General features: G+C 38.1%; 1 long non-coding RNA gene across 1 annotated transcript; it reads left to right on the forward strand.

Moving 5' to 3' along the window:
- The first annotated feature begins 1,156 nt into the window (after nucleotides 1-1,156).
- Nucleotides 1,157-23,708, forward strand: LOC149800774 (uncharacterized). The gene is made up of 5 exons (XR_016420422.1): nucleotides 1,157-2,175; nucleotides 2,699-2,820; nucleotides 13,549-13,663; nucleotides 23,039-23,145; nucleotides 23,598-23,708. It is a non-coding gene; the product is annotated as an uncharacterized LOC149800774 (long non-coding RNA).
- Nucleotides 23,709-24,511: the final 803 nt, after the last annotated feature.

A 24,511-nucleotide genomic window follows, 5' to 3' on the forward strand; every position in this document is an offset into this window, starting at 1 on the left:
GGAGGCCTAACGCGACCCAGGAAAAACACATAGAGAATAAAGAAGCGTGAACCTTGGATCGAGCGTAACCTACCTATCAACATCTTTAAAGACTATTATGAGGAACGACACATATTATCACTCGAATAATAAAATAGGAAATTATTTTTTTTAAACAAAGTCTAAATAGTACACCATTCCATCGTCAAAATTAGAAAACCATAAAACAAATTAAAAGATACAATATAACATCATAAAGGAAGAAATACAACTGGGAAAGATATTTGATCTATACTTGCTGTCTCAAACATAAAGAAAATATAGCATACACACAATATAACACCATTACATATAGCAAACACTGAGACCTAGGCGACATATAGCAAAGGTTACAAAACATTTCAAGGGAATGAACTTCGAGCAAGGTGAGGGAAACCAGACTCGGACGAACAACCCTTTAGATAACACTATGGAAACATAAATACCCCATCAAAAATTCTAAAAACTAAATTTTTTATATAAAATTTTGTTTTAATAAAACGTAGAACACATCTGAGGGGGAAATACACAAATATAAAATACTTTTTATTTTTTTTGGGAAATGGGGGCATCTGTCCGTTGCCCCCCCCCCCCCCCACTCCCAAAAAAGTGTGTGTGTGTGTGTGTGTGTTATTATACCCATTACATTACTTGCAAAATATATATGGTGCTGACATTTTCGGCAAGAGGGAGACCTACCGATATTCTGCATATAATTATTTTAATGTTTTTCAGAGCGAGAGTATTGGGGCCTGATCTGTTCAATATATTTCTCAACTGATACAGCAGGTATAATCAGAGGCGTAGCGGGGGTGGGGGGGGGGGGGAAGGGGAGTACATATGTCCCCGGGCGCCAAGGTACAGGGGCGCCAAAATGAGGCTTACAACGTTACATTATAATAAGTAAACAAGGGTAATATTCAAAAATGTGATTAAACGGGGAGGGGGCTGGGGCGCCAATTTTATAGTTCGTCCCCGGGCGCAAAATATCATAGCTACGCCTCTGGGTATAATAGAGACCCCCCCCCCCCCGAGTTTGCCACAGAGCGCTCGTGTAATATACGGTTTAATACAAAATACATGATTGTGGGCAGGAATATACAAAATTTGGTCGATATACATGATCGTTGGTATCTATTCAAACTAGGGCCATGAAATACATTAGCAAATTCCTACAGTATTTTAAGGCAGGCGATTACGAATTATTTAAACCACGTTTTTCATCTGTCACAGATTTTATAATCATTTTGAAGTGGCTGCTTTATCTCGAGGAAAACGAGCGGTAAGTGTTATACAAAACAAAATCTTAATAGCAATTTGATCACTTTTGCGTCATTTGACAGTAAGAATAGTAATAAATAGAGGATAATTTCTTTTCCTACGTTAGGCCTAATACCTGGTATGTTTTTTAGTGTGGTACACACACAAAAAACAACCCCAAAACAACACTAACAACATTTTAAAAAACCCACAAAAACGAGTGCCGTGCCGAAGCCACGGGCTAAAATGCTTTATTATCATTTTTTTTTATTTATAGCATCAATCACAAATTGAAATATATACAGTATTAGCGTTGGAAAAGAAAGTTTTCTTTTTGTTATATTTTTTTTCTCACCCTAGCGAAACACTTTCTGCAAATGACCTTAATAAAGAAAAATAATAAATTAACCTAAACCACTTTGAATGTCGACCGTATCTTTTATTTACACGGCATCATGCGCGGAAGAAAATACCAACTGAACCGGGATTTCAGACAGCAGATGAATTGAAGTTGATTCATTGAACATCATTAGCAATTGTACAATCAAACAGATGCAACAATGAAAAGTGGAACTATGAAAAATCGAGAATGTTAGATTTGCGAAGGATTTATTCCGAATCATTGTCTGCTAATAGAGAATTCATGTCAGTTGCTGTGTCGGCGATGCCCACACAGCGCGCCGTCCAAATGTGAAGTTGCGTTTTGCTGACAGACATAACACTGTGCCATAATTTATCTGATGGCATGTAAAGAAGCTGCTTAAATTATAGTATTTAAAAGTTTCTTCATTTTGTAAGAGCTCAAGAAATTAATTCTGGTTTGAAAGACAAGATGACGGTAAAACTCAGAAGACGTAGCTGTACAGTACCGTTGGTGTTGGAGACGTCATAATAAAGGTAACTGCGTTAACTTCGCTTTTTGTTTGGTAATTTGTTGGATATTATCTTTTGCTGATCTTCTTTGAGCTTGGAGTAAATTTTACATTCTGAACATTTTTATTTGCACTTATCTGCTTAATATGTATTGCTGGGATATCATATAGAATATGAAGTCAGTATAATGGTACTATATTACATATTGGAATGATAAAAGACTGGTAAATGATATAATGATAAACTACAAAATAAATAATTTGCCCAATATCCCAAATATGTTAATTAAAACAAACATTGAATGTAAATTCAGATATAATGAGCAGTTGTAAGAAGTAAGAAATAACATTTTATCCATTGAACCTGTTATGTGTTATCATCATCAGTTTTAAAATAAACACATGGAGACAAGTTTGCTTAAATTCTAAAATTAACACACACACACACACACACACACACACACACACACACACACATATGGTATTTTAATCTAATACAGAAATGGTGACATTGATATATGCAGACCAATAGTTTTTTTCTTCTACAGATATAAATTAAAAAGCCTAATTCTGAGAGTTTCACCTACAACATTCATGATGGGAAAGGGCCACTAATTAAGAGCTGACATATGTGGAAGAAAAATACCATCCATGTTGAAAAGGGCTAGAGGTAATGTGAGAAAACATAATTTATCAATCTTATTTAACATTATTGTTGATATTTTATCTCAACTGGTCAAAAGGCTAAGTGGGTTTATGTAATGGTCCAGAGTGTGTTATTTATTTCACATCCCCTTCTGTCTTTCAACAGTAAGAAATTAGCTACTTTGGAGTCCATAGTTCTGATCAATTTGTTTATATAAAACTTGGTTTTGGGCTTAAATCAACATCTTGGATAAATCTAATAATGAGCAAAATCCAAGTATATACATGTGATCATGTATAAGATTAGTTGAGTTTTTTAACCAGCCTAAAAGCCATACTTCCACAATATAGGCTAAAATCATTAAGTTGTCCTTGAAGTTTGATGAGTGTTAACCATTAATAATAATAAGGTGATCTTTCATCTGAGTATGTTACCACCGCATGCAATATTTATACATGTAGTGCAGTTTTTACTAAACGTAGAATACATGCTTATATAAATGATATCTAGATTGAAGAAGTGAAGATGCATACAAATACATGAGGTTATAACCACTACTGCTGATTCAAGTTTGATCATGCTTGGCCATTGGGCTTATAGAGTCAAGTTTCACAATGATGCTTATTATGAGTGTGATAAAGGTATGGTGGTGAAGTGACCTTGCATCTGATTGGCAGAGTTTCTTATGATTTGCACAACAGTGTTTATGATCCAATTTAGATCTGACTTGTTTAATTATTTGCTTGTATGTCTGAGGCTATAAGCAAAATCTATGCATATAATGTGGTGGTTCTACATCTCACTAGCCATTCTTGCTACTGCTCTTAAAACTATTTCTCATTAATTTCATCAGACGTGGTGAATAGATTTATCTCATCAAGATATAGCAAAAGAGCAATTTTGTAAAAAAAATATTCATTCATATTAAACTCAAATTCTGCATCTGATTGGTTGACCTTGCAAATACTATAAGGGCTCTATTTCTGACAAAAAGATTATTTTGATCTAATGTAGCAGAAATGCTTATATGATCAAAACATTGAACATATTTGATGACAAATAAGAAATAGTTTTTCATGCAAATTTGATAAACATTGATAAATCGGTTCATATCATTAAAAGCTTGGAAGAGTTTGATTACATGTGAGACCATCACATATTAATCATTCTTTATTTAGAGAATTATTTTTGTCAGGATTTAGTAAAATATGTAAAATCAATATGGACTGGTTTTGTTATGTACAGCAACACTAGTTGTTTACTGAGTACTGAGGGAATTGGAGTAAGGCAAGGGTACATTGCAGTAGGTAACCTGGTTGACTTGATAACAGGATTTTAACACAAACATTTTTATCAGGAGTCTAGCATACTAACCATTGATTCACTGCAGATCCTGCCCCCATTAGTTACCTTTTAATACATAAAGCATTTGGGTTTTTTATGTCACAAATCCCATAGGGATTAAAATTAACATCATAGGTCTCACTGGATAGTTTCGTATTTTGACATCCCTCTAATTTTTAAGGTAGAAGGCATGAACCTAATTATCACAAGCCTAGCATTTATAAATTTACACATAAGCTAAATCTATAATGTGGTTCAGATTTACTTTGAGTTAGGCATGGAAATAGGTTGGCTTGTTGGTGACTGCCTGTCACAGTTAGATGAGCATTGGAGATCATATGCGTAACTTAGTCTGCAAATGAGCTGCCGACTTTTATTTGTGTCTGCTACAGAGGTAAATATAAAAAAATCTTGATGGTAGAGGGGTGATGAAAAGTATGCTAATTTGTTATAGTACTAGTGAACTTTATTCATGCATAAGGCACATACTGATTCTTTTAGTTGCCTTGTCACAGAAAAATATTGAAAATAGCTATTTCTAGTAAAAAATGAATGTAAAATGTACCTGCATCCTTTGACCCTACCAGAACCAAACTAAAAGCTCAAATTTGTGCAGCTGCTTTTGCTCATCACAAACATAATTGGGAGTATAACTGCTAACCCTACCCTCTAGCACACATTTCATTCATTCATTGGATTAAAGTCACGTGCACCTTTTGGTATGTGCGACTGTTTAGTTTGTACACGTTTGTGTACTTTTTGAATTTAGCGATTAACTTATACAATGCCCCCAAGCAAGCAAGCCGAAGCCCAGGTGCCCCAAAAGGTCCCGCCCAGGCTCTCATCGCTGCAACCTTCTCCATCGTTGTACTCCGTTGGTGGTCTGTTTCTGCATCCTGCATCTCCTTCCTCTCTCATTTCAGGCAGTAACCGAAGCACACCAGCAGCAGTATTATGAAATTTTCGTTGCAATCAATGCCCAGTTCCCTATATTTATTGGGCTATTCCTGTACTATCTTGCCAAACATGTGATTGTCACATACGCTTCAGATATTCCTGAGTTGTGAATTTTCCTATCTTTTGTAAGGTCTATTAAATTTTGTGTACTTTGCGTACTTGAATTTTCCGAAAATTTTTTCACATCTAGTAGGCTTTTAGTAGCCCTTTATTTTGTTTTGGAGATCTCAATTTGGTTAAGTATTTCGTACGTGTGGCTTTAAACCAATCAGTGTGTTTCAGGGCCAGTAAGTTGTTGGTCAAAAGAGGGCTTTCGTGGGTCAGAATGAAAGCCCTATGTGGTAAAATTTGTTTGTAAAAAAGAAAAAAAAAAAGAAAAGAAAAGAAAAAAAAGGTGGGTAGGGAGTGTGTATGCTATATTTGTGTGATGGCTATAGACATTTTTGTTCGTTTTTCTGCTTTTCCCACATATCCCGACAACACACATTCACGCTCACTTTCTCATTCACACTTATAAGTAGATGTGGGGGGGGGGTGGCCTTATTTCTTTTGTTTGATTTCGGGAAGGCAATTCTTTTCATACTGGGGGGTGGGGGTGGTTTGATTATTTGAGGCATACTCTTTTCATTGTTTCTGCCTTCATTCCCCAAGGTCTGCAAGTGTCCTGTTCTTTCTTCTTTTACTGCCTTAGGACGTTTAACTTCATCCTGTGCCTTTTCCTGCTCTTCTTTATTTCAGCTCTTTCTGCCTTATCCCGTGTCCGTTTCTATTTTGGTCTTCTCGTCCTTTTGATACTGCCATGTTCGCCGTGAGATGTTTTCTTCGAGGGAGGTGGTTTGATTGCCTTTGTTTCCCTTCGCTTTGACCACTTGGCTATTTACCTGTTATTTTTGTTTAGCTTAGCTATTTGTGATTTATTTTAATGTATATTTTTTTTTATTTTATTTTTTTATATTTTTTTTTTTTTTTTTGATCCTACGGGACCTAGCATGCCGTTATAATTCCGAAACAGTGATTTTGTAATATTTTGTCCTTATCTGGTTTTTATTGTTCGGGTTATGATCGGCTGTGCCAGTCTGTGAACCCACGATACCGAGCCGGCCGTCACAATTCCCAAACAGTGATTTGTAATATTTTGACTGGTCTTTGACTTACTTTTTAATATTTTTTTTTTGTTTTTTGTTTTTTGTTTTTTTTTTTTCCTTTTTTTCTTTTTTTTTTGTTTTTTTTTGAACCTACGGGACCTAGCATGCCATTATAATTCCAAAACAGTGATTTTGTAATATTCGTCCTTATCTGGTTTTTATTGTTCGGGTTATGAGCGGCGGTGTCGGTCTGTGAACCCACTAGCCCGAGCCGGCCGTCACAATTCCCAAACAGTGATTTGTAATATTTTGATTGGTTTTTTTCTTTTTTGGTTCGATCTTTTAGGTTTATTGGTTTTAATTTCTTTACATGGTCTCTCTTTATACCCAACCCTTCATTCGGTTTAGATTTGTCCCCTTTTGCCTATTTTGTTAATGAATGTCATGATGTTATTATAGGTCATTCCTATGTTATTGTTTTTTGCCACAAGTAACTCCGGGTATGTCCACCGTTCTCCTATTTGTTCCTGTTGAGATTTTAGTTCGGCCCTTTCCTGGTTGTATTTGGGGCATATATTTATTAAGTGTGCGATTGTTTCTGGAGTTGGGCAGTAGGGGCAGTTTTCGGTTGGTCCCCTTTTTATGTGTTTCCCTGCGCATCCTGCCAATAGTGTTTTACCTGTTCTTATTCTATTTATTATTGTTATATCGTATGGATTTTTGAAGGTCGGACTTTCGACTTTTCTACTTACTTTTTTCATCATCGTGTGTATTAGACTGTTTGCATCCGATTTTTCCCATAGCTCTTGCCACATGTCATTGATCTTGTCCCATGTTATTGATTTCAGTGACGCTGTATGCTATATTTTGGGCTTTTGGTTCGTTTGTGGCGTTTTTTGCTTCTGCATCTGCTTTGTCATTGCCTGGGATTATGGATGTGAGAGGGTATCCATACGAATTCAACGTGTTTGTTGTTTTTTTCAATCTCTTTAAGTAGCGATCTTGCATGATTAATCATATTAGGTCTGCTCTTGGATTGGTCTGTTGCTAACGATTGTAGTACACTGTAAGAGTCGCTTAGAATGACTGCCTTAGTTGTGGGGTATGTTTTGACGTATGTTAATGCCATTAGTATTGCCATGAATTCTACCGTGTATATAGCGCATTGGTCTGGGAGTCTTTTTCCAACGGCGACATCTAATTTTGGGATCACTATCCCTGCTGCAGTTTTATTTGGATTTTTGGTTTTTGATCCATCTGCGAAGATTTGCATGTATGTCTCGTATTTATTGTCAATGTACGTTAGTATTGATGCTCTTAGTCCTATCGGGTCATTTTGTTTTTGTCCTAGTTTACGTAAGCTAAGATCTATTTGTGGTGTGGGACAGGTCCACGGGGGGTTTGGGTAGTACCTTATTTTTTCTGGGTTGATATTTGCGATTTGAAATTTCCTTTTTAATTCTATAATTATTTTCCCACTAGGTATTTTTTTATTTTTTCCTTTTGTATCGAATGGTTTGTCGCATGCTAAGAGGGCTTGTAGCGTGAGGTGGTTGGGTTGGTGTATTGATATTCGAGTCGAGTATCGCAGCATCAATTCCTTCCGCCTTAGGTCTAGCGGGGGTTCTCCTACTATTATTAAGATATCTTGTGTGGGGGTACCATTTAGGACGCCGGTGCATACCCTTAGCGCTTTTGATTGGACTGTGTCTAGTTTCTTTAGTAACGTGGCGTTCGCCGCTCCATATACCTGGCAACCGTAGTCCAATTTTGCTCTTATAAGTGCTCTATATAGGGTAACCAGTGTTTTTTGATCAACCCCCCAATTCACCCCTCTGAGGTTTCTGTGGAGGTTGATGTCTCGTTTGCACTTCGTTACGAGTTCTTGGATATGAGCTGCCCACGTGAGTTCGTGGTCGAATACCATACCTAGGAGTGTCGCTTGTTTTTCGAATTTGATGGGTACCCCCTTTAGGGTTAAGTTTGGAGTGGGTGGGGGGTGGCCACCTCCCGGATTGAAAACTATGCCTACTGTTTTTAGAGGTGACAATTTAAATCCCCATTTATCTGTCCAATTTCCTATATCGTTTAGTCCTTTTTGTAAGTGCTTGGTCGTTTCTCTGCTGGCTGGGTTGCCAGTTTTCCATACGGCGCTGTCATCGGCGAATTGGGATAAGTCAAGGTGGTTGGGTTTTACCGCTGTTTCCAGGTCGTTTATCATTATATTAAATAAAGTTGGGCTGATTACGCTTCATTGTGGCGTGCCATTTTCCAGTTTGTATCGTTCGGAGTAGTCTTGTCCTAGTCTGACTTGTATCTTTCTATCGGTTAGGAAGTTAGCAATAAATTTGTATATATTGCCAGTTATTCCATATGGTTTAAATTTACTTATCAGTCCCTTAGTCCACATTAGATCATATGCTTTTTCCATGTCTAAGAAGATGGCTGTAACATATCTGGATTTTTAAAATTTTTCTCTAGATGCTAATTTGACAGCGGTTTCTAGTCTCATGAGTTGGTCTATTGTGCTTCGGTAGTTGCGAAACCCGCTCTGTGTATTAGCTAGTAGTCCTTTGCTTTCTAAATGGTATTTCAGCCTGTTGTTTACCATAGTTTCCATTATTTTACATATATTGTCTGTTAGTGATATGGGCCTGTATGATTTTATATCGCTTGAGGGTTTTCCAGGCTTAAGAATCGGGACCACTACTGCCTTTTTCCATCTTATAGGTATGGTACCGGTTTCCCATATTTTATTAATGAGGTTAAGTGCAATTGTGACAAGTTTTTTGGGTAGGTTCTTGTACATTTCATACCCCAAAGTATCCTCCCCGGGGGATGTGGTCTTTTTGCCGGCGAGGGCCTTTCTCCATTCGGCTTCTGTAAACGGAAGGTTTAGTGGGCCGTCATTATTTCCTGCTTCCTTTATGTTGTCAGAGTTGCTTTCCTCAAATTGCCTTTTATGATTTTTAAACTTATCCTCTAAGTTGGTATTGCTACACATGTTGGCGAAATAGTTTGCGAATAATTCTGCCTTATGTTTGTTGTTTTGTCCAGGTATGTTGGGGGTTATTGATTTAGTTTTGCCTCTCATTTTTTTAATTCTTTGCCACACCTCCTTCGATTTTGTGTTAATATCTAGTTTTGAGCAGAATTCTCTCCATGAGTTTTGTTTAGCTATCATAATAGTTTGTTTGGCAGTTTTTTCCTTTTCCTTGTAGTAGTTAAAGTCCCTATTATTTTTAGTTCTTTTGAATTTGTTTAGAGCTCTTTTTTTCTCTTTAATTGCTATTTTACATTCATTATTCCACCAGGGCACCGTGGGTTTGGGTGCTACTCCTTTAGTTTTAGGAATTGTTTCTTGGGCCATTGTGTTAATGGTTTCTATTAATTTGTCATTAAAGGTGTCAATGTCCCGGTGATATATGGTTTCTGGGTCGATTGAGTCACCTATCTGTTTGAACCTAATCCAGTTGGCCTGTTCGTATTTCCATCTTGGTGTGAAGGACGCTTTATTTTGAGGTATTCTAATTTGTATTTCTATATTTATAAGGTAATGGTCACTTCCCATAGGGTCGCTTTCATCAACTTGCCAATCAGAAATGCCTGTTAATCTTGGTGTGCATAGAGATAGGTCTATTGCTGATGTGTGGCCTGTTCTGTCATCTATCCGGGTGTGCATTCCGTTGTTTAGAAAAACTAAGTTGCATTTTTGTGCCCATTTTTCTACAATTTTTCCTTTAATGTCCGTCTTTTGACTCCCCCATAGTTCATTGTGCGCATTGAAGTCCCCGCATATTACCACCCATTCTCCACAGTCTTTAATCATTTTGATTGTTTCGTCTGCACTTAAATTGCGCTGCTCATTTGTTTCATAGAGGTTAACGATTAGTACCTGCTTAGTTTGAGCGGTTATTTTGACTATCTGTATTTCGAAGTCATTGGGCGGTCTACTATCTGTTAATTTATGCATTTCTGATGTAATTCCATCTCTAACAAAGGTTGCTAACCCCCCTCCTCTTGCTGTGGGGGATCGATGCTTTAGGTATTTGGTGTTGTAGCCTATGATGTTTGGGATACGTGAGGTATCATTTAGGTGGGTTTCCTGTATGCATATAACATCTGGTTTTCTTTCCTGTTCAAGTATTTTGTTATTTAGTTGGTCAGCGTGGGCCCTAAGGCCGCGTGCATTCCATTGCCATATTTTGATTTCTGCTCTGGAATCCATCTCTAGTGCAAAAAGTCTTAATAGTTTGTTTAATTTACTGTTGTTTTCGTTTTATGCGTGTTTCCTACCAGTGAGGGTGCTACCTATTTATTTTGTTTTTGGTATCCTGATTTTTGTTTTGGCCTGCTTATAGTTTACCCCATGGGAGATCATATATTCGACTATTAGGGCTTCTCTAAGAGCCCTGGGGCATTCTGCGTGGTTTGGTTTGTGGTTACCACTACAGTTAGCGCAGTGCTGATTGGTGGCGCTACATGTTTTCCGGTCTGGGTGGTGAAGACCACATTGATTGCACCGGAATAGGTTTCCGCAACTCTTAGAGTAATGCCCCCAATTTTTGCAGTTGCCACAGAACCGTGGTTTGTTTTTGAAAGCAAAAATTTTTTTAGCCTCGAGTTTTTCGGCTATTTTGATAGTTTCTGGGGTGGCGCCCTTAAAAAAAGAGTACCACTGCAGTGCTATCCTTTCCCCTTCTTGTTTTTAGGCGGATTGCTTTCTCTACTTCCTGTCCTTTACTCCTTATGTAGTCTACTATTTCATTGGTTTTATTTTGAGTTGATACGTATATGACTCCTTTGTTGTGTGTTTTTGGGGGGTTTGGGTCTATGTGTTGTTTTGTTCTGTTGTGTCTAGTGACCTGAACATTTATTTGGTCTATTCTTTCAATTTCCATATATTTGGCAATCTGTTGTTCAGTGGTGCATTTGATTATAAGCAAGTCGTCTCTAGTGCTTTTAAGCGTGAATTCTCCTTGGTGATGTTTGTTCAATTGCCATGCTATGGTTTTAAAGGCTAACTTCGTTATTTTGGAATTTACTCCCTTGACGAAGAGAGTCAGTTCAGCGGGGTGTTTCTTGTTTTGGATATTTTGCAGACTGGTCTTTTTTCCCCTGGTGTTTGTCTCTTTAGCTGACTTTGTTTCGTTGTCCATAACCGGCTTGCTGGGTCTTGTATTCTGACAGTTAGTGTGTTCCTTATTCTTTCTAACTGGTATTTGGGATTTGGTTTTCCTATTATTCTTACCTTTTGTTGAGTCGTGTGTGACTGCTTTATTTGTGGTAGGGTGAGGGCGTTCTGTTTCATCTAGTAGGTTCTCAGTTTGAGTCCCCTGGCTGCTAGTGTTTTTAACCAGCGTGGTCTGGGTTGTTTTTGTGCTTGTTGAGTATTGTTCCTCAGTTTGGGTACTCATGTCGGATGTAGTTTTGCGGTTACTCGGTAGATTGTCCACATTCTCGTTTACGCTTGGTGACAGGTAGAGTCTACTCATCGAGTCAGTTGGGGTCGAGTTGAAAATTGGCGTTAAGAACTGTATCTGTCGTTTTTCTCTTAGGGGGGATGAGACTGCTTCGGAGTAAGTTTGCCTTAGTTTATCTGCCTTTAGGTTGACCAGGCAGCTGAGATAACTATTTGATGATGTGACATTAATTTTGTTGTTATCCATCTTGAGTTTCTTTATTTGATGTAAGGTGTATATGACGGGATATTTCTTTAGTTTTAATCCTGGGTTTGTTTTGATTTCTTGCAATTTATTTGAGTTTAATTCTAGCTTAAAGCTATCTGTCTTAACTATACTTTATTCTACTTAGTACTATGAAAAAGCAACAGCTGTAAGGGGATATGCAAATAGCTTTTATTCTGATTTGTGTAATTAATTATTATATTACTATTATCCAATTTAAACTTATTGAAAATTATTTTCTAGCCAAATGGTCAAAGTAAAAGGTTTTACTTACCCCGATCCAATTTTCTTTTTAAGATCTTTAGAGTTTTTAAATACAGCCTTCTAATTATACAAGTTTCATTACATTGGTCAATAATTAGTCACATGTGATGACACTTGTAACTAATCAAACCACAGCAACTGAGAGCAGACTAAGCACTGATATTTATATGGTACAGTGGCAATATACAGTCTGTCTGCCGCAACACATGAAACAAACTGGACAAATCTGAAAGCCTTGAATTTGACTTTATTTATCTGTATGGTAGAACAGAACCTGAGTTGAAAAGCTTTTAAAGAAAGACCTTGATATCAAACCTAATAATAACTGCAGGAGTTATATTATGGATAATTAACCATTCTCTCAGTTTCAAACTGGGCATTCCATCCCATGGGGTTCTAAATGTAAACCAAGTGTAACTGATATCCTAATGAACTGTAAAGACCATAGCAGCACAACAGCAGGGGACCAGGTATGTCCAGATCCAGAAATCACAGACCAGTTTCAAACTGATGATGAACCACATAAAAATTACACATCTGCTAGAACTTATGTTATGAAGATAACTTAAATTGCATTATTATTAATCCTCCTCCTCACATTCATCATAATTGAGATGCATCATATATGTTTTATTGTAAAATAGTTTATGCAACATAATTCAGTGAAGACCTTTGCTGCCAATTTACCAGTGAACCATTTGTTTCAATGAACATATTTTATGTTGTAACAAGGAGCATCATTTAAACATTATGATACACTTATCATACCTGTATATGAAATCTTAATACTAACACTTATACTTGCAATACTACTACTAATAAAAACACCTGCATTGATAATTTGATTATGTTCAATTGGACTTGTATCTAAATGATCACCAGCTGTATGAAAAGACATATTTTAATATATAGATATTGGATGGAATACTAGTTACCACAATTGAATAGTCATATGATAAATGATATATTATTTTAAACAATTTATATTTGCAGTGAAACATACTTTTACATCATTTTCACTTAAATTTCATTTATAGAGCAGTATACTCTGCATTCATTAAATTACTGAAATGGTTATAATACAACAACAAATACTGCAACTTCCAGAATCACAAAAATCAAAAGATATAAACAAAAACTTCCCTACATGTATCAACAGTTGTCACTTAATAGACAGAACTCTGAAGATTTAGAATAGGATGTTAACAAATTAGGTATTCAAGTTAAAAAGAAAAAAATACCAAGTAAGCTTACTACCAAAAAATCAAACAATAACAGTGAATTTGAGTACATTCCCAGGAAACAGAATATATGATTTTTCTTAACTTGATCTGATACATCTTAAATCTATAGAAAATGATTCATATTGTATGACTAAAATATTATGTAAACAAAAATTCCATCACTTTTTTCAGATGCAACATGCATACCCCAACCCATCCTTCTTGATCATAAAGTATACCAGCATTCCACTATAAGATGGGGAGCTGTAGTGGCTCAGTGGTTAGCTTTCTGGACCTGTGAAATAAGGTAGGTTCAAATTCTACCATCAGACCAACCTGGGTTAGCTACCATGGTGTGTCCTTGGGCAAGGCACTATACTTAAAGTGCCTTGGCACTAAATAACTTACTTGTGTTGGTTTACCATAAAAGGCCAAACCAAACACAAAAAAACAACAACTTTAAAATATGAGTTTTGTCAATACTAAGTAATTGAAAATCATACTGAAGAAATGTTTTTGTTAATACAGATTAATGGATCTAAAAAATCTCTTTCTTCTGCAGGAGTTTAAAATGTTAAATTAAAAAGGTCATGGTACACATTGCTTTGTTCGTACACATCAGGCTCCGTAACCCATATCCAACTAAAAATTTTAGTAGAGTCTGAATAAAACATATTTTAATCTGGATGATAATATTCTTTCTCCATTCATATATTACACCACCAAGATTGATCCAAATAAGATTACATTTTACTATAACACTGAGGATGAGTATGCCTCTTAACAACTTACAAATGTGGAGAGAATGGAGTTAAACTGAACTTTGATTTCTTTTCAACCATAGCACAAGATGATCATTTATTATGAAAAAACCTGAATAAAGTTGGAGTTCATAACCATGACAGTCTTGATACAATATAAATTCAATATATTATTGTTGTCTTGAGGTATAGTTCTGTATATTACAATCTCACACAAGATCAGGGTATATTTTAGTACCATACAGTTAATTCGGGATTGTATTAATACCTATTCTGGTGAATGAACATTAAATAAGATTTACTATTTTGGAACCAGTTGCAATAAAGTTTACTAAACAAGAGAAAATATGACTTTACTATAATATCTAAAATGTAAAATCTGCAAACAGAATACTTGCTTGACTTTACACTTCAACTATATCATAATATTTATTTGAAATGAATTTATACAAATGGCATTAAATTTGGTTTCAGGCTGGTAATGACAATGGTAGTAGTGAATAGGGACGGTCTAGGGACTAGGGAACTTCCATGTTAAAAAGGGTATATCCACTCTGGGGACTATGTAATTTAACATGGGAGAAAAAAAAAAAATATCCATTCTAGGGACAAGGGGAATTTAACATGGGAGAAAGAAAAAAAACTATTCACTCTAGGGACAAGGGAAATTGAACATGGGGAATAAATCGTGGGACTGTCTTGGGACTAGGGGAAATGGAACAGGGTCGGGACCCTATTTTAATAAGGTCCCGACCTGATGGGTCTATGAAAATGGAACAGGCGAAAATTGAAACAGGGAGGGGTCTCTATTTTTTTATTATTTTTTTAAACAAAAAAATAAAAAAAGGGGTAGGCAATTGAAAGTCAAGATCTTTTCGAGAGATAGGAATGGCCCTGAAAAGGGCCTTTGGTTTTATGTTAATATACCCTTAACATAAAGGGCATCTGTGACATCTTCTTCTTGACCTTAGGCTGTGCCTGACTGCAGGACCATAGATTAAGACTCTTTTGAGGCATCCTTGATGCTCCACATAAGATTCTTCGCATCCACAGGCTGGTGTCTGTCCTGTGGATAACTGTCCAGTTGGATCAAACATACATTGATATGTCCGTCCGGAACATCATCGAAGACACAAGCGTTGAAGATTGTACATCGGTCCACATGTTGGGGTGCTGAGTAACAGGTGAAGGAATGCAGTGAACTGTACTTATTTATAGGGGGAGGAAGGATTGAAACGGATTGAGTTTGTTGACCAATCCAAACACGCGTTACAAAATTCAGTCAGCCTACGTCCAATCCGAAGAGAGCAGTCTGTGACGTCACATAGTCTATATAGATTCGCTAGCGCCTGTGCGTAGTCAATCTAAGCGACAGTTTTTCAACATGACGGAAACTCAGAAAACGATCAGTTTGGGTGCACTGATGGTGGAGACTACCCAAGGGAACCCAGACTTACTTTCAGAAGAGGTGAATTGGGATTTTGTGGATTTTTTTACCTTGCAAGAATTTGTTCCTGAACCTTCGTCACCTTCTCCTTCATTACCGCACATGGAAAATTTTAGACAGAGACAGAAAGAAGAATTGGAGAAATTTATACAACAGCAAAAGGAAGCGGAACAAACTTTTCTCCTACAGCAACAGCAGCAAGAAGAAGAGGTAAGAAAAAAACAAGAAGAAGAAGACGCAGCAGCAAAGAAACAAGGGTGTCAAAATCAAACGGTCACGGTACTGTTAGACATTTTAGTTAAGAAGTCTGAAACAGATGTATCAGACTTCTTTATTACGGCCGAAGAGAATACGACCTTCCCAAGCTAAACACTCCAACCCTGTGACTACGCCTGCTGCACCATCCTTAGTGATTTCAACGAAATCATCATCAACAGTACGCAGTCCAGAAGTAGGCCTTGGCCATGGCAAAGGCTTAAGACAGTTAAAGTTGATTGTTTAAACTCACCCCTTACACCAAAAAAGGCCCTTTTCAGGGCCATCCACGTCTCTCGAAAAGAGATAGGCTTTCAATTGCCAATAACTAAAAAAAAACATTTTACCCAATAGTACCTGTCTGTGTATGAGTGTGCGTGAGTGTAGGTTCTTATTTTAAAATCAAAACCCAAAGACACTTACCTTTTATAATTAATTTATTCTTTTATAAATATTTACAATTCACAATTCACAACAGAGCACTTTAAAAAGTTCATAGACTTATTCTGTCTCATTGTTCACTCTCTGTTTTTTTAATTTCTTCACCGTCATAGTCTTTTCCTCCTCTTCCTCCTCACTTTCTTCCCTTCTTTTCTTCTCCTGTTTCTTTTTCTTCACCTGTCTGTTTTCTTCCTCTTCTTCTTCCTCTTCCTCTGAAGAATCCCTCTCTTCTTCTGACTCCTCTTGTTTCTTTTTTGGGCAGTCTGGTGACCAATGTCCTTTTTCTTGACAATAATAACAGGTATCTTGACTTTTGTCTCTTCTAACCCCTTTTTTTTCTTTTTTGACGGTCTGGACACTCTGAAGACCAATGCCCTTTCTTCTGACAGATATAGCAAGTATCTTGACTTTTATCTTGAAAGGAAGGAGAGTAGTCCCTCGGCTGGTCTGAAGAGAATTTTCTAATGACCCCTCGCAAAGCTCTGATGAAACGTTCAATCTTGGTAGTCTCTTCCATTGTTGTGCTCAGTTTGAGAGTGAAATGAATAGTGAAAGGACAAGACACATACCCTTTATATACGCTGGTCTGCTATGACTATAAATTAATCCATGGTGTTTAAACTTTAGTCATTTGACTTTTTGCTATCGAGATGAAATGATCCAATTCATTTGAGAAGAAAGAAGAAGAAAGTAAGAGGCAGAAACGTGATCTATCGCCTCGTACTAGGGCTGAAGTCTTGGCACAAATTCATGCCAGTGATTTTGAAGAGGACATGAGTGAACCAGAATCCAAACCCTCTAAACAAAGTTTACCACCCTTAGTCAACCCTGAAAAGTACTATGACATTCGAGAGACGGAAAAGCGTCCCTCTAGAAAATTTAGAACTACGGCTTACAAATACACAGTGAAGTTTAAAGATTTCAAGTCTGAAGTACTGTTAGAGAAAGCAAAAGGGTTCATCACCGACATGTGGGATTCTTTGCTCACCACACTCAAGCGACAATGTCAACCCAAAGAAGATGATCGCTTGAGACTTTCCATACAACATGACGGCTTGAAATCCCCTGTTTGGATCGAGTTTAGCAGCCCTGCAGAATTGACCACTTCCAAAGTCATGGACAAGATTCAACACGTGCAACAATCTAATGACCAGTTTGACATCACCGATGGAAAAGCCACACTGGACATGACCCACGTCTCTTCTCCTCAAGGGACCGGACGATGCAGAAAGACCTTATTGGTCAACAACCTTCGCATTACCAAAACAAGTCTTGTCCAAATTAACAATTTTCAAGACCACATGTGTTTAGCCCGAGCCATCGTGGTGGGATGAACCTATGCCGACAAGAACGACACGGTAGAATGGAAAAGAGCCTGGGAGAACATTCGAAAATCGAACCGAGCCAAACAACGAAATGAAGCAGAACTTCTGTTACAACAAGCATGCCTGTCCAAAGACACATCCTGTGGCATTCCTGAGATGCAAAAATTGCAAGATGCCCTAGCTCCACGATACACCTTGAAAGTGCACCCTCAAGAAGTGCGCGGGTCTCTGTTGTTTCGAGGGAAAGACTTTAAGGATGGAAAATACATTCACCTCTATCATCACGATGACCATTTCGATACCATTACCACTATCACTGGATTCCTGGGATACAAATATTACTGTGAGAAATGTGACTTATGATGGTTATAATAATCGAGAGCAACACAAACATTGTGGATCGAAATGCTCAGGATGTTTGGCCTCTCAACCCTGTCTGAGCGAAGGGCAAGAACCAGTGCATTGTCCTGCTTGTCTGCGCACATTTGTCAGCCCTGCCTGTTACCAACAACATCTGAAGATGCAAGGTTCACAGAAGAAATGTGCTTGTCAACTCCTGAGATTGTGCCCAATGTGTGGACAAGGTCTATGTATCAACAGTACCAAGGCACACGTATGTTCAGGAAAGAAAAAATGTCACATTTGTCACTGCATTGTGGACTTGGAACACCAATGCTACATACAAAAATACCAATCCCAACCAGAGAAAGAGGATGGTCACAAGAAGAAGAAAGGCAATTTCATCTTTTTCGATTTCGAATGCATGCAAGAGATCAGTATTCACATTCCTAATTTCTGCGTGGCTCATCGAGCGTGCGAGAAGTGATTCAAGAACCTATCTTGAGTTATTGCCCTCACTGCAGTAAGATTCCTGGAGGGCGTGAAAAAATCTTTCAAGGACCGAACACACTAGCCGATTTCACACAATGGGTCTTAGACCCCATCGACAAGACGTGGAGCCAAGAGGACATCGAACATTATTATGGAGATTGTCATTGTCATGCCACGGTGATGGCTCACAATTTCTCCGGATATGATGGACAGTTTCTTTTGAGATGTTATACGGAATGTGGCATCGAGCGTCCTAAAATCACTTTGAACGGAGCCAAAATCATTTTCATGCAAGTGGGACAAGTGCAGTTTAAAGATTCGATGAGCTACTTAGCCATGCCTTTGAGTCGAATGCCTAAAATGTTTGGAATGACAGAAATGGCTAAAGGGTACTTTCCACACTTTTTCAATACAGAAGCCAATCAACACGCCGTTCTACCCCATTTGCCTCAGGCTCACTATTACGACCCTGACAACATGCGTACCGAACGAGAAACTTTCTACGCTTGGTACCAGGCTCACGCCTCCGACCCTTTCGACTTTCAGGAAGAAATGCTAAAGTATCGTCGTTCCGACATGGACATTTTACGGCGATGCTGTGGAAAATTTCGAGAACTGTTCATGGAACACGGAGGGGTTGATCATTTAAAAGAGGCTTGCACCATTGCCAAAGCGTGTTCCTTAGTCTACCGACAACGATTCATGCTTGAAAACACTGTGGCTGTCATCAGTCCTCAAATGACCAACTATGTCAAACGTCAATACTCGGTCAAAGCCCCATGCTGGTTGCATTACTTGTGCGACAAGGAAGACAAATGGATTCAGCATGCCCGCAACGGACAGGGCGAAAGATCATCGGAATGCATTCGGTCAATGGCTGGGACTTAGAAAACCCCAAGATCATGTACGAGTTTAACGGTTGCTTATTTCACAGATGTCCCGTCTGTTACCCTGACCGCGGCACTAAAAATCAGTTCTTACAACGAACCATGGAAGACTTGTACCAGGCCATTTGTCAGCCACGCCTAAAGTTAGAACAGGAAGGATACCAAGTGGTGGAAATGTGGGAACACAAATACAATCACCGTTTGAACACCGATCCCGAGTTTAAACGCCTCATGGAAAGTTACCAGTTCATGGACCCCCTGAACCCAAGTAATAGTTTGTACGGAGGAAGGACCAGTGCCACCTGTTTGCTGTACCAAGCTGACGAAGAGAAAGGAGAAGAAATCATATACTTGGACGTGTGTTCACTGTATCCCTACGTGTGCAAATATTGTTGCTTTCCTGCAGGGCACCCACAATTGTTCACCGAACACATCGACCTAAAAAACATTCGACAATACGAAGGCTTGATCAAGTGCAAAGTTTTGCCTCCCACGAACCTATACCATCCCGTCTTACCTCGCCATTGCCAAAGCAAACTTATGTTTCCTTTGTGCCGTACTTGTGCTGAAACGTGCAACCAAGATCAACCTTGTCATCACACCCAGGATGAACGGGCCTTGACGGGGACATGGGTCAGCGTAGAATTGTTCAAAGCTCTGAACATGGGATACCAACTGTTAGAAGTGTACGAAATTTGCCACTTTCCCAAGACACAATAATTCCACAAGGGTGACCCCACGCAGAAAGGCATTTTCGCAGACTACGTGGATGCCTTTTTGAAACTGAGCAAGAAGCCAGTGGCTATCTGTCCTGGTGTCACACTCCCGAAGACCAAAAGACATTCAGAGAGAAATTCTGGGCACAAGAAGGCATTACTTCAGATCACATTGAGAAAAACGAAGGCAGGCGATCGTTTGCCAAAGTGATGTTAAATTGCTTGTGGGGTAAAATGGCACAATGACCGTGTTTACCCAAGACGGAGTATTTGACCGAACCTTCCCGCTACTTTCAGATGATTCACGACAAAGCCAAATTCATGAAACACGTGGACGTCGTTCGTGAGGATTTGATCTTGGTGAATTACGAAGAAGATCTGAACTTTGTAGAAGATGACCCCTTTGGAAATGTCATCATTGCAACTTACATGACAGCTCATGCTCGCTTAAAATTGTACGAAGCTTTAGAACTGTTAGGGGAACGTGTCTTGTACTTTGACATGGACAGTTGCATTTATATCGATCACCCGAGTCAACAGCACCCTGACATCGAAGGAGACCGTTTAGGAGCCTGGACAGACAAGCACCCCGATGACAAGATTCTAAGTTTCGCTAGTGGTGGTCCCAAAAATTACGGCTACGAATACTGGGCCAAACAAGGAGAAGTGCACACGAAGTGTAAAGTGAAAGGACTTACTCTGAATTATCGTACCAGTCGAGTGGTCAACTTTGGCATATTGAAAGAAGCCTTGCAGTCTAGAGATAGTGACCACCTATCAACCCAACAAGATTGTACGTTTACCCACACACCACATCGTCAGTCGACCCTTGGAAAAAGTCTATCAAATCGTGTAGCAGAAGCGAGTGCGGCTTCCCACCCACTTTACTTTGCCGTATGGACATGTCGGTATAAAACATTGGTTGTAAGAGGATAGCCACCCACCAGAAGGATGACTTCGCCGCAGCAAGAATCGAGTGAGAAATCCAGTGAGAACTCCAAGTTCAAACCCCACCATTTTCCAGTCTTCTTACCTGACTATTGTGATTGTGCCCGTCGATTGGACATGTTTCAAAAATGGCCTACGGATAGGGAAGGATTACCTTCTTCGTATGTTTTAGCTAGAACAGGATTTGTCTACTTCGGACCCGAGTCAGGATTGGGATACGAAGTACAGTGTTTCGCTTGCGGACTGAAGTTACGAATGGATCTATGTATCTACAAAGATTCAGCTATTCTGGAACATACTCGATGGTCTCCGCACTGCCCTTACCTTTCAATGGCCTTTCCACCCATTAAACTACGGTACAATTATGACGGTACCTTAGAGACGGTACCTTCCAAAACTAGACGTAAACACATTGCATCCTATTTCATTGTTGTTTCTTTTCCACATAATAGCTTATTTTTTATAAAATGTTAAACTTTACTAATCTTTTTTCAAGATCACTTTAGTTTGCAAAAATACATCTTGTCATTTATTGGCATTCTACATTGAATTTTGTAAACTAGCTATAAACCTGACCTAATTACTCAACTTAACTGCTGACAGAAACAGTCTACAGTAAATGTATTTCATTTCTATAGCTCGATGGATAAACATTACATCTTTTAAAGCTGTGCACAGAATAGGCCGACATATCACGAGTCAGGAAAACATGGGGGTGGTATCCCCGTGTCCAAAATTAATATCATTTTGAATAGAATATTCTAGTGACAATTGCCTCTTTTCAAATGGTAAGCATTGCTTTTTTTTATTTTCATCAATCTGTCAAATTCGGTATGCATTTTGCTTTAATATTTGAGATGGAAACCTTAGGTGCATAGAAATGTCAGACAGCATTGTACATCATGGATGGTGTCCAACATACTTTTATGATCATAAAACAAAATCCCATTTTTTAGTTATGGCCACTGATTTAAAAAATATTCATCCAAGCTAAATATAATAATAATAATAATGAGGACTTTGTATAGCGCCTAATCTTTAGAAGCTCTAAGCGCTTTGCAACATTAGACAACATAAAAACATACACAATGATATGATTACAAAAACAAACACCATGAAATTAGAAAACATAAAAAACATGCTGAGAATATTTAAGGTAGTTAACATTATTAAGTCATTAAGTTTGTTTTTGTAGTCAGAATAAGTAGTTTTGAGAGCACTCTTGAATGGGATCACTGCGTCTTTGTGTCTAAGTTCAGTGGGCAATTCATTCCATGTTGCTGGGCCCTGGTATGCAAAAGAATGCTGTCCATGTGACTTTGTTTTCATAGTGAGAATAATGAGTATATGATTGTCGGAAGAGGAGTGTAAGTATCTTGCTTGTGTGTACACATAGGTGAGGTCGGATAGGTATGTTGGACTAGAGTCTGTCAGTGAAACGTAGCACAGAGAACTAATGTTGTGTTTGATTCTGGATCGAATGGATAGCCAGTGTTGGGTACAGAGCAGCGGGGAGGTGTGCTCTGATTGTGGTACTCTAAGTATGATCCAAGCAGCTATGTTTTGAACTTTTTGAAGTCTCTGCAGTAGATATTAAGATGAACCAGACAGAATTGAGTTACCATAGTCCAGTCTTGAAAGCAGTAATGAACACACAAGTGTTTTAGTGGCATCAACTGAAAGATATCTGAGAATGGAGCTGATGCGTCTCAGCTCAAGATACGCAGCCTTGCATATGTTCATGACATGTTGGTGCAATGTGAGAGTACTGTCCAGAGTAACACCTAGGTTTTGTACTGATTGTGTGAATTTAATGTTGGTGTTGCTGATATTTATTGTGTGAGGTAAAGGATGTGAATGAGAAAGTCTTTCATAAGTAAGTATGGCTTGATTTAAATTGTGTTTTTCATGTGACTTGTCAGAGATTTTTAAATGAATTGATAAAGTAACTTGAGACACATTTCAAAGTACATGTTTTAAAAATATTCCATTGATTATTGCTGGCATTTAGAAAAATGCAATGCATCCTTTGTTGTGAAACTTATTTTAAAACATTGTATTACTCATGCAGAAGCCTGCTTGAAAACTAATGGCAAAGCAAAGGCAAATGGAATGGAAGAGACCATATCAGAGACCCTCAAATATGCACCCAACCAACGCAGAATGATAAAAAACAAGGTAATCCAAATGACTCTTATTTCATCAATATTGGATTCAGTTTCGTCTTTTAAAGCATAGTATTTGCAAAGCGGATGCATTTCTAAACTGATAACAAAATCAGCTTATCCTATTGCCCAGGACTATCAGAGCTAGAGTCCAGCTAACTACAATATGCATATATCTTGTCTGATCGGACAAGTGCCTCCATTTGGAATTTTTATTCACATGAAATATTTGGATGAAATAAATTCATCTTTGTGCAAATTGATTGCACCATCCACTTGCCAGAAATGACAAGTAAGTGCAAAGTTATCTTGTATCATGGCTTAACGATAGTAAGGGAAGCACAAGTGCAGTGAAGAAAATTTCATACATTTTTATAATGCTGATTAACATGACTTCTGCATATGTAACTAGTGCTGAGATGATATGACTTTATTTAAGCATTACAATTTTGTTTTAATTTGCAGGTGCCTGAGCAGAAGAAGTAATAGATAAACTTTACAGTGGAGTTGGAGACTGATTCTGATTCATAATCTTAATTAAATCTAGAAAATAAACATTAAAGTCATATTAAAATATCTGTTGTATTGTTTCCTTCTTTCATTTTTCTCTTAAAAACAAATGTCTGAACCTTTAGTCTGTAAATTCAGTGGATTCCTTATCAGCCCATCAACTTTTACTTTACACCATGCTACTTTAAAAAAAAAATGAATTATCCCCATTGGGGTAGGTCCCCCCAACCCCCCACCCTACTTTGTCAACTTACCTGCCACATTTAAATCTAATGGAAGGCCCTGCTGTAAAGCCTGTTAGTAAAACTACCCAACAAGAGGATTTCATACATTTGCAACTCCTAGATGGATGGTAATGTTTTCATTTTTGTAATGTAGATTTGGACATTCTTGCCACCAGTATGGAATATGTGTTTCAGAAACACAAGCAGCTTTCATCAGATTTGCATATAGGTTTTATATGTTGTGAGTATGTTGTAGGAAGTTTTTTTAAATAACATCATATGAGATGATGCCAGTGGAAATGGCAGAAAAGTGTCTGTATTGTTCACCAACTACACCTTGTTCTTACAAAATGTGGCTGTTACACATTCCCATGATGATGTCACTGACAGCCATCAGTGAGGAATGCCCCAACAAGCATAATACAAATTGCTTCCATTGTAATTGTTACAATTCCATTCTGACCACTCCGGTGTCCTAGTGGTTAGAGCGTCCGCCTCAGAAGCGGGAGGTCATGGGTTCAAACCCCAGCCAAGTCATACCAAAGACTTACAAAAATGGTATTAACAGCTACCTCGCTAGACGCTCAGCATTAAGAGGTTAGTGTTAGGACTGACCGGCCTGGTGTCAGGATAATGTGACTGGGT

The sequence above is a fragment of the Sinohyriopsis cumingii genome, chromosome 4 (genome assembly GCF_028554795.1).
Source record: "Sinohyriopsis cumingii isolate HCF-2022 chromosome 4, ASM2855479v2, whole genome shotgun sequence".
In the NCBI taxonomy this organism is placed as follows: domain Eukaryota; kingdom Metazoa; phylum Mollusca; class Bivalvia; order Unionida; family Unionidae; genus Sinohyriopsis; species Sinohyriopsis cumingii.